Source organism: Thalia democratica, chromosome 3 (assembly GCF_965202585.1).
Source record: "Thalia democratica chromosome 3, ktThaDemo2.hap1.1, whole genome shotgun sequence".
In the NCBI taxonomy this organism is placed as follows: Eukaryota; Metazoa; Chordata; class Thaliacea; order Salpida; family Salpidae; genus Thalia; species Thalia democratica.
The window spans coordinates 85,643,011-85,653,778 of record NC_139167.1 but is presented as its reverse complement, the minus strand read 5'-3'; positions in this window follow the sequence as shown (position 1 = coordinate 85,653,778).

Sequence of the window (10,768 nt, the reverse complement as noted above, 5' to 3'; positions counted from 1 at the left end):
GAGAAAAAGTTTTTGTACAATTATTTAAACCCATTTTTTTTTACTTTAAAAAGTTATTCTAAATGAAATGATGTTATTTTCAATGCGATTTTTAAATTTAAATTAAAATTTTATTACTACTTTTTTACAATCTACTATTTTAAAAATTCAATATTTATTTTACTTTGAATCGTTCTTCATTATTTACATAGAAAATTCTGTTAGTATTAAAGTTCGTAACTTATTAAGAAATAAAAATAAAAACTTTTATAATTTGATTAGTTTTTTAGTTTAAGGTTTAGTATAAGACTAGTCGATATTTTTTTCGAAACATGAAGTATATATGTCCCTTGGTTGTTTAAATTTAATATATCAAATAGAAATAAAAAATATTTATTAACTATTTTATATGAGTTGAATAAAAATACTTATTTTCATATGAAAAATACAAAGCTTAAATTAAATGGTGTATAAATGCAGACCAGTTTTGTTTTTAATTAATATTATTAATACTATTTAAAGATATCTGTATGTAATTTGTTGCCTCATTAGTTAAAGAAAAAATATTCATAGCTATAAGGCATAACAAATAATCAATCTTTGTACTTTATTTTTTTTAAATGTTTTTAATTTTCTTTAATCATTAAAACTAATAAAAGTAATTAATAGTTCTGAATTACTTTAAAATTTTTAATTATGTATAAATTCGACTTCTAAATAAGCCCACCAAGTAAATTAAATGACTAAGTATTGGTCATTTTATCGACAATTAACAAAATTAAGTTTTATACGTATTTTAATAAGCCAATTAAAGTTTTTTTAACATTAAAACTAACTTTAAGTTAATTGCTTTTCTGTTGCAAATAACTCTTGTAACCATATAACTTAAAACTTTATACTAGTTGTTTACAATTTTAAATAACTTTGATTTAAGCATTACACCTTTAAAAAATCTTATTCAGTTACAACTATTTATTAATAATTAAACGTTAAGCTTAAATGTTTAAATATATTAAATATTCAATTTTAACAATTAAAAGCAATTTATGCAAATTAGTATGATTAAGTAGTATTTCAACTATCGAGCATTTTTATCGGCATTTCAACAAATTAAGTGTTATTACGCCTATTTATAAACCAATCAAAACTGTTGTTTATTACTAAAATCCACTTCAAATAAATACTATCATTTTTGTAAACAACTTATGCAATTGTCGAAAATAACTAAAATGCTATTTTTAAACGATTTTTATATGAAAACCGGTTTTTTGATACAAAAAACTGTTGTTTTTTTTAATCATTTCTATAAGGACCAAACAATTTTAATTGATGATAATATAAAATCAACGTTGTTTTTAGTTAACTTGATACTTAACTTCAAAAATTTTGAACCAAGTCATTGAAATTATCATGACTAAGTATTAATTCAATTACATTTACATTTTATCGGCAAGTTAAGTGATTTAACGCCTATTTATTAACCAATTAAATGTTGTTGTTTATAGATGAACACTTGAATTTAATTGCTTTTTTTTTTGTAGTAAATAGTTTATGTAACCTGTTAAAATATCCGAAAAGTGCTTATATTGTGTTATTTTTTCAAATTATTTATTCAAATTGTATTATTTTAGTTTTAATTTTTTGAACTATTGAGAAAATTTTTAAGCTAAAACTTGTTAATCACAACTACAAGTTAAAACAAATACTAATTTTATAAATTAAGCACTACAATAAGATTGTTAAGTAAATGTTACCTTAAATTTCAGGTTAGTGTCAGGAAAATTTCAATTATCTGGGTGCGAAAAATATTAACAAAAAATGAATCAGTAGATTGGCGAAATTTAATAAAACAGTAATAATTTTTGTCAAACTAACTCAAGTTTGGGAAACCCTGAACTAGTAGTAGTAAAATGTACTTGTATTAAAGTTTTAACTTAAATTAAACTCATTGCACAACAGTAAATAAAGTAAGTGTTTTAATAATAATTTATTCAGACGAAAGTTCAAATGATTATACTTGAAAGGGAAGAATTTTCAAGACTTAAAAATGTCAAAAAAACGCTTAATTAGTAAAGATTAAAGTTGTATAATTAACTTTAAAATAGTTAATTTATTTAAATTTATTCACAATTTTTAATGTCGTGCACTCCTGTTTTTTGTTCAATTTCTGTAGTAAGAAACTTAAGTAATTTAACAACTCAAAGCATTTCATCCCAAGACATAAGTATGTATTAGTTCAAAGCAGGGTTCGGCAAACTACGGCAAACAAGCTAAAAATCCAAACAAAAATTATTGCCAGATAGGTAAACAGCTTTTGCATTACAGTTAAAGTTGAGGTTTATATTAGTTTGTTTATTTCAAAATCAGGATAGTTCATATTAAACGAGTATTTTATCGCAAATTTGCTTTTAAATGTTTTCATTTCTTGTTTTTAGTTGTTTTTGTGTTTGCAAAATATTTTCTGGTACAGTTAAATCGCCTAGTAAAGAAGTTGACTACATCAAAACTCAAAATTAAAGTAATTTGAGAACATAAAGTTAATAAACATGAAATGTAGAATCGCAACATTAGTTTGAAATTTAACAAGGTTCTAAACGTTAATAATAAAAACTATTTGACAATTTGATTAAAACTCTTTGAATTAACACTGAGTTTTAATCTATATAATTTACACAGTAAATCATACCTTTCGTAAAACTTTAATAAACATTCTCAAATATGTAAAATTTAAAAAACTTTTACATTTTTCTAAACAAATGCATAAAAAAATATAAAAAGATAATTATATTTAACTTTTTTCTGTTTGATAACTATAAAAATAAAACTAATTAAAAACTTAGTTTCAGATTTGCTTAAAGTGATTTTATCTTGTTTGATTAGTGTCTTTAAATGAAAAGCCGTTCAGTAATCAAACTTATCTTAGTAAAGTAACAAACAAAAACAGAAATGTTGAATATTTTTATCAGTGATATTTTTTTATTACTTACTAGTTTTATGGTTTTGTAACTCACATTAACAGTTAACACTTTAAGTAATTAGAAAAAAATAAAGTTTGAAAAGTCAGTGACGAATTTTTTTTAAATAAGCTGTTCTTATAATTAAAATCCTTATAGTTTACAAAAATAGTGGTAAGCCTTTTTTATTAATATTCATTTTAAATCTTGTAATACTTACTTAAGTATCATAAGTTTAATTAGATTAAAAGTTAAAAATATTTATACTGAGCTTAAATAAGTTAGTTATATTAAGCTTTGTAAAATTCAAAAGCTATATTTTGTAAAAAAACCCAAGTTTATTGCACATAAGTAAGAATAATTAAAATAATATTAAAACTTTACAAAATTGAGATATATAAATTTTTACTTTTGTTTTACAGTCTTGTTCGCTTTATTCAGTAATAATTGTTTATAATTTTAAATTTATTTTGTTATAAATCGAAAATTCGTTTTTTGTAATAATAATAATTGTTTTTAAACAGAACATTGACAATTTTATAAGAATTTTATTGTAAAACAATGCATAAAATCTTATTTAGCAAGTTTATGTAGAGAACTGTAGCTAAGTTTTTTTTGAAATATTTTAATATTGACTAAAGCTAAAAAAATTTATTTTTTATAAATAATTTTATTACTTATTTGAAAAATGTCAGTCATTTTTTTTCTTAACAAATCCTAGCTTAAATTAATAAGTTCTTAAATCGTTAACATTTATAATATATTACTAATATATTTTCTTCTATATTAAATTGCACCAGTGTTTTAAGCTATTTAATTGAGACTTTTGCTCTTTTCTTAAATAAGTTTATATATTAATTAAAATAAACATTTTTATTAAATCAGCGTCATAAATAATGTTAGTAAAAAACTACAGTGTTTCTTATATAGGAAGAAAAACTATTTCCAGTTAAATGTGCAAGACTTTTGAAAAAACGGTTGTGTAAAAAAACATTCTAAATAAAAATTTTTAAGTAAAACGAAAAACACTTTATATATACTAACAAAAATAGTCGTAAAATGTAAAAAAAAATCAAAATTTTATATGAAAAAAATTTAAAATATTAAAAATTTATACTTAATTACCTTAAAACTAATTAAACAACTTTGAAAAAATATAAAAATAAAATAGTTTGTTTAAAATAATATCAACAACAAAGTTCTTTAGAATTGATTTTCGGAACTTTTTCAATTATAATTTTAACAGTTAAGGTAGTATAAGTTTAAACGTTTTAGTTTTTTTACGTTAGTTTACTTTAGTTTATAAAGAGAATTATAAACTAATTAAAACCAGTTTAAATAATAAACAAGTAAGATCAATTTTGTTAATATCTTAAGATGTATAAACTGTTTTTAAATCTATATAACTTTGACTAACTGACACAAATTAACTAACAATGTATTACAGTTTCGCAAACGTAAAGTATACATAACTAGTTGTATAGTAAAATTTGCACTGATTTTTAAACCAAGAATAATTTTATTTGCAGCTAAAACATAACCTTTAACAACGAGAAATGTTTAGAAGGAAAAAACAGAAACCACAAAACAGATGGGCTTCGTGCATTAATTTAGCTCAAAACATCAGTAATCCGAAAATAGAACAAACAAATTTGTATAAAATGAAGTGTTTATCAAAAAGTACAGCCAACTTATTAGAAAATAAAAAGAAAAGTGTTCAAGAACAAATGAGAATTGATGAGAAGAACATTAAAGACTATTTATTGGGTAAAAAACCTATGATGTTTTAATTCAATTACCATTTTTTACAGTTTTCAATTGTGTTTTTTATTTCGAAAGTATAATTCGTTTTAAAACACAAAAGAAATAACTTGAATCTATTTTATTTATTTTAGTAAAGGTTTGTTATTAAACAGATTTTTTTAAGACTAACGTATTCACAGGCTTAAGAAAAGTTATTGTTTTAATAATGTTTGTACCCTATATATTATAGATATAATCGAATTTTTTTGTTCTGCTATTTCAAAGTTTTTAGTTGAAAATATTCAATTTAGTTTATCGACTTAGTAGCAACTTCTGCTGATAATAAGTTTCTTTTAAGAATCAGACGATAATATAAGTTATTATTTTTTAATTTTAATTCTTATTGATTTTATTAAGTTTGAAAAAATTTGAAAGCTTTACAAAATGTAAGAAAATGATGTGTACATTAAATTATACAATTTTTTTAAAGATTTACATATAAAGATAAAAGTTATTAAACATTAGAAACAATTGTTTAAAAAATGACTATAATAAAATAAGTAGAAAATGTTCTTGTCATTTTATTGACTACAACTTCTTATACAAATTGTGCCTATCTATACTTTACATATTTCTTTCTTTTTAATATACAATAAATACATTTAACATTGTGTGCATTTGAAGATATTTATATTACGAATAATAATTCTAACTAATATGTATGTACAAGCTGTTTAAACACAGAATTTATGTTCATATGAGTTAATTTTCTTAAAGCAAATTAAAAAAGAATCCGTTAATAAGTACTTATATTTATAATTGTTAACAAAAATAAATATACTTTTATATTACAATCAGGTATAGGAATTTTTTGTAATATTAAATAAAGATGGTTATATAGATAAAATGGATATTACTGAGAGGCTGGTAAATAAGAGGTTATATTTCCCAAGATTTATATGAGTCTATTAGGCCAACTGGGTCACGATGCCCAAAACTATATGGACTTTAAAAAATCATAAGGATAGTTTTCAATGCAGTTTTATCCTATTTTTAATGCAGTTTTTCAATCCTATTTTATGTATGATTAATTTTGCCCAGTATAAAAATACTATGTCTTTAATTTTTGTTTAAAATTTAGTTTCTAAAAAGTTTTTTAAGTTATGTGTAAAAGACTCTTTTATTTTGTTGAGACTCTTCGTAATAACTCAAGTTCATCAGACCAAAATTGTTCTTTTGACACTAAAAGTCTTTTACTAATGTCCCACATTGTTATTAACGATTAACATTTGTGTAAAACTATTACAACTCAAATCTTAACCCTACCATTATCACAAAAAGAGTAGTTAAAAGTATGTTATACTAGCTGTGAAAAATGTTGAACTTATATTTAATGTTTAGATTTATGAACAAACTAATGGTATTGCCATGGGGAGTCCTGTATTAGCGAATATTTTTGTCAGATATTTGGGATCTGTTTTGTTTAAAAATATAGATAAGCCGTTAAACTAATTATATATGTAGACGATATTTTTATCTGAAATAAAAAAGACTAGAACGTAAAAAATTTACTTAATAAAATCTCTTACATACATCCCACACTTAAATTCATTTGTGAAAATAAAGTCGACAACTATTTACCTTTTCTAGATGTGTCATTACAACGAACCTTATTTTATTCTATTACATCTATTTTAATAGGAAGCTAACATTTGTTGGCCAATACATCCCATGAAAGTCCTTTTGTCCTACTTCACAAAATGTAAATCTTATTTCGTCTCAACTTATTGACCGTATAAAATCTGCTCAAAAGTCAAATAAAATAAACGAATTTAAAATATTAGTAGTACATTTAGATCATTATGTTACAAAACGGATATTATCAAGAAAACGATTGACGAGACCATCATAAAACGCACTATTACTACAAAACAAGGCCCAAAAAAGTGCCCAGTCAACTTAAAACTTCCCTACTTAGGTAATGAAGCTAAGTTCCTGGAAAAAAAATTAAAACACACAATCAATATACAATTTGGAGTAGTTAGTCTTCGAATAAGTCACCCAACTAGATAAAATTTAAATGTAAAATTTTATTATACTCTTGACGGTGAAAAAATAATGCTATCAATCAATTTAAGTTCACTGTGATAGTGTATTCATCGAGAGAATTTCTCAGAGAATCCATCTGAGAAGGAATCAGCATGTAAAGAATTAGTAAACTTGATTTAGTAAACTTAAATAATTCATTTAATATATTATAAATTTGAAATATGCTATTTATTTATTCAATTAATTTTCTGACATAAAGCATTTAGTTATTAAATAGTTTAAATTAAAACAAGTTTGAGTTATTTTTAATATTTTACTTTTTTGTTAGATTACATTAATTTTTTATCAACGTTTACCACAGATTTACTTTTTTTTCATAAAAATTTGAATAGCAATTTTAACTAAAGCAATTTTATAAAATAAATAAAACAGAAAATAGTTATTACTAGTACAACATATATACCTCATACATAGTTGGTAAAAAAATATAGACAATTAAAACAAATTAAACTTTTTTTTTGTTTTTTATTTTTATTGAAACAAGTAATTTTCTGTTAAAATGAGACTTTTATAACATAGACGCAAACATTAGCTTTTAAGCAACCGTTTACATTGCTAAAAAATCCAAAGCCTTTAAATATTAGTGCAAAGATTTTTAAAGATCATCTCTAAGTCGAAGAATATAGCGACAAAAGAATTATTGTGTTTTAACATCAAACTAAAACTTTTATATTTTAAGTTATAATTCAACATCTAATAAAAAAACAAAATAAAGTTTAAATATCGTTATAACCGTCTAAATTAAAAAAGGCTTGGATAACTTTAATTAAAACAATATAGTTATTTTTTTAAACAAAGTTATATTTATTTGCAGAAAAAGCATTCTGAACCACGCCACCATGCCGCAGTTTTCCGACCACAGAAAAAGCATTCTTCAGGCCCACCAGCTTCAAACCTCCTACCACTGAACAAATTTTGTGCTGAAGTTTTCTTACCACTAAACTGTCTAACCACCGCCATGATAACAGCTATCGGCGTCAGCGCCACCACTAACATGACTGTCATTGCCACGATTAATGTGATCAGTGACGTCAATGCATACGTCATCGCGAACACTATCGGTGTCGTCATGGCTATCAGTGACGTCATGATCGGCGCCGTCACCGTCATGAGTGACGTCATAGTTTGAAACGTCGCCACCATCACTGACGTCACAACAGGAGTCATTGCTATCGTCAGCGTGATAACCGCTTGCATCATCATTATCGTCAATACCGACATTACTGCAACCAGTGACGTCACAACTGCAGTCGTTACTACCATTAATGACGTCATCACTGTCGACATCATAAATACTATTTGTGTCATCATCGTCATCAAATGAACTTAAATTTCTAAAAAATATGAGGTTAAATTTTTTAAGTAAAACAGTTTGAATATTGGTGTTTTAGTAAAGAAACAATTGCTTTTATTTTCTTTGATGAATGAAAATATTTCATTAGCTTCAATAATTTTATTCAAATCAAAACTTAACCAGTGCCAATTGGTGACGGCATTACTGATCAAAAATACTAAGGTTGTGATTATGTATGACAAACTAATTTTTTTAAAAATAAAACCATTTACATTTAGACAGTTTAAATGCATTGCGTCAAATGCATTATTTTAATGCATTGCGTCCCTAACTAAAACATTTATACTTAACATTGACATTAAACTTAATCCTGGTGTAAGACTCGATAAGCAAATGGTTTTGTTCTAAACCAGGTCCTTGGACCAAGTTTTTTGAGCTCTGTTTTGTTTAATAAACAATATATCATTCATCATGTCTCTAAATATAATTAGAAAACATATTGGATGATAAAAACTACTTTTACTAAAAGTTTGCTAAAAACGTAGGTATCCTCTTTGGAACTAAAAAAGTATTTCTTATTTTGAAACCGGAAAGTTTTATAAACTGGAAATTAAAATAAAACATGTTTATGTTTTTGAAATATTACTGATATAGTTTTATGTAAACATATCAAGAGTAGGCTGCACTAATTATTTTTTGATCAATTTTTTTATTTATAGGAATTTAATAGAGTAATAATACAGGAGCAAACTATTAACATTACGATTCTAGGGTCTAAAACTAAAAAATCCTACCAACCTCAACTCTAAAAATAAGACAAATAGTATTTTTAGTTACTTTAAACAACTGTTTGAGTTAGGTTATTAAAATGTCTTTAATTATCCTAAACTTCTTGATGCTTTTAAAAATTTCAAAATACTCAAGAGTTTTTCTGAATATCCTGAGTGTGCAAAATAGAAAATTTTATATATTTTTTCTCTTAATAGAAAAATATTTTAAAATTATTTAATCTACTATAGAATTGACAGTTTTTGAAGCCAAATAAAAATTTAGCAAGAGAAAAACTAGCTATATGAGTTAAAGAAGAATATTTAGATATTAGGCTAAAAAACTAATGTATGTTAATATTATGAACTAAATAATATAATTAACTAAATATGGTAACAAGTAGCATTAGAGGTAGAGTCTGAATTAAATCAATTTAGCCTCAATTGGCCTGAGATTGTGAAAAAAAAGAAAAAAAAACGGTAAATTTGAGACTAAAACTGTCAACTTAAAGTAAATTAATCTACCTTAAGCAGTTAAATAAAATAAAATTAGAAAACAACAATTTTAAAATAAAACTGAGTTTTATGCAAAAATTATTTAAGCCTGAGATTTAAGAAAAATTTTCAAAATAGCCATAGCTGTTCAAAAATTGTTTTTAAAACCTTGAGTTTTTCAAAAGAGATTAAACTAGCTTGAGTTTATTTTTATTTTAGACAAACCTGAATTATTCTGAGTAGCTATAATGAGTAGCAACCTTAATAGAAAAAAAAATCTATGAAGAATAAGTTTGTTTTTTAATATTATTTGTCAAGGCAGAGTTTATTTAAGCTATTTTTAAAAATTTAAAAGTGTTCCAACTAAACTTGGGTTACAAAAAGATTCAAACTAAGCTATGATATCCTGAATAGCGTGATTGTGTGATAATTTTCTTTGTAATTTATTAAATAAATAAAAACAAGTTTTAGATAATAAACTTTGTTTATAAGTTTGTTATTGACATTTTATGCCTAATTTCGATGGCCTATATCAACTCAATTCACAACTATAAATGTTTACTACTAGTAGTAATTGGTAATCTTACAAAAAGCTATAGTAGGATGTAGTAACAGGGTTTTCAAAAGTTTTTTGTAAATTTCTTTGAGATTCTCTGAATGTCTTCCAAATTTTTTTTAGTTTTTTTTTAGTTCATTTTTAGAAAAAAAATGTTAAAATAAATAACGCTTCAAATAGTTTAATTACACTATTAAGATCCTGCAAAGTCATTTAAATGTGTTGTCTAATAAAAAAATATGTTTTATTATTTAAACAATTATAAAATTAAGAACAGTTTTCTCTTGCTTAATCAATTTTCTTACTTAAATTAAAATTAAAATTACAGTTTTCATAATGATTTTTGTTTGAAATTAAAGTTTTGTTAGAGTTTTTTTTTAATTATCAAATTCAGATTTTTCAAAATTTTTTTTAGCTAAATTGTAAAACTCAAGGTTTTTTTGCAACCCTGCATATTTTTATTGTTCTAATAAAATTAAACTTTTGTTAAGTTTATATAGTTTGGGTATTAATTTTTAAATCCTTAAAAAAAACTGTTTAGCAAATTGTAAGGATTTAACAGTTTAAAAACTGAACTAAAAATTAAACAAAATGGTATATCAAAAACAAGTATTTTAAAATTGTTAGGTTGTAAATTTTTAAGATAACAAAATAATTAAATCAGATACCAACTAACCAGAGAACTTGGTTGGCATTCTTAAGAGAAAAACACCTTTAGTGAACAAACACAACACTGATATATACAATATAGAAGTTTCAGATTTTGAAACTAAAAAAATGTAGTTTTGAAAAAAAAAGTAAACCAAAATAAGAACTTTAAATATTAAATAGATATAGTTCATGAAAATAGTCTTAGATATAGAAAAAAATC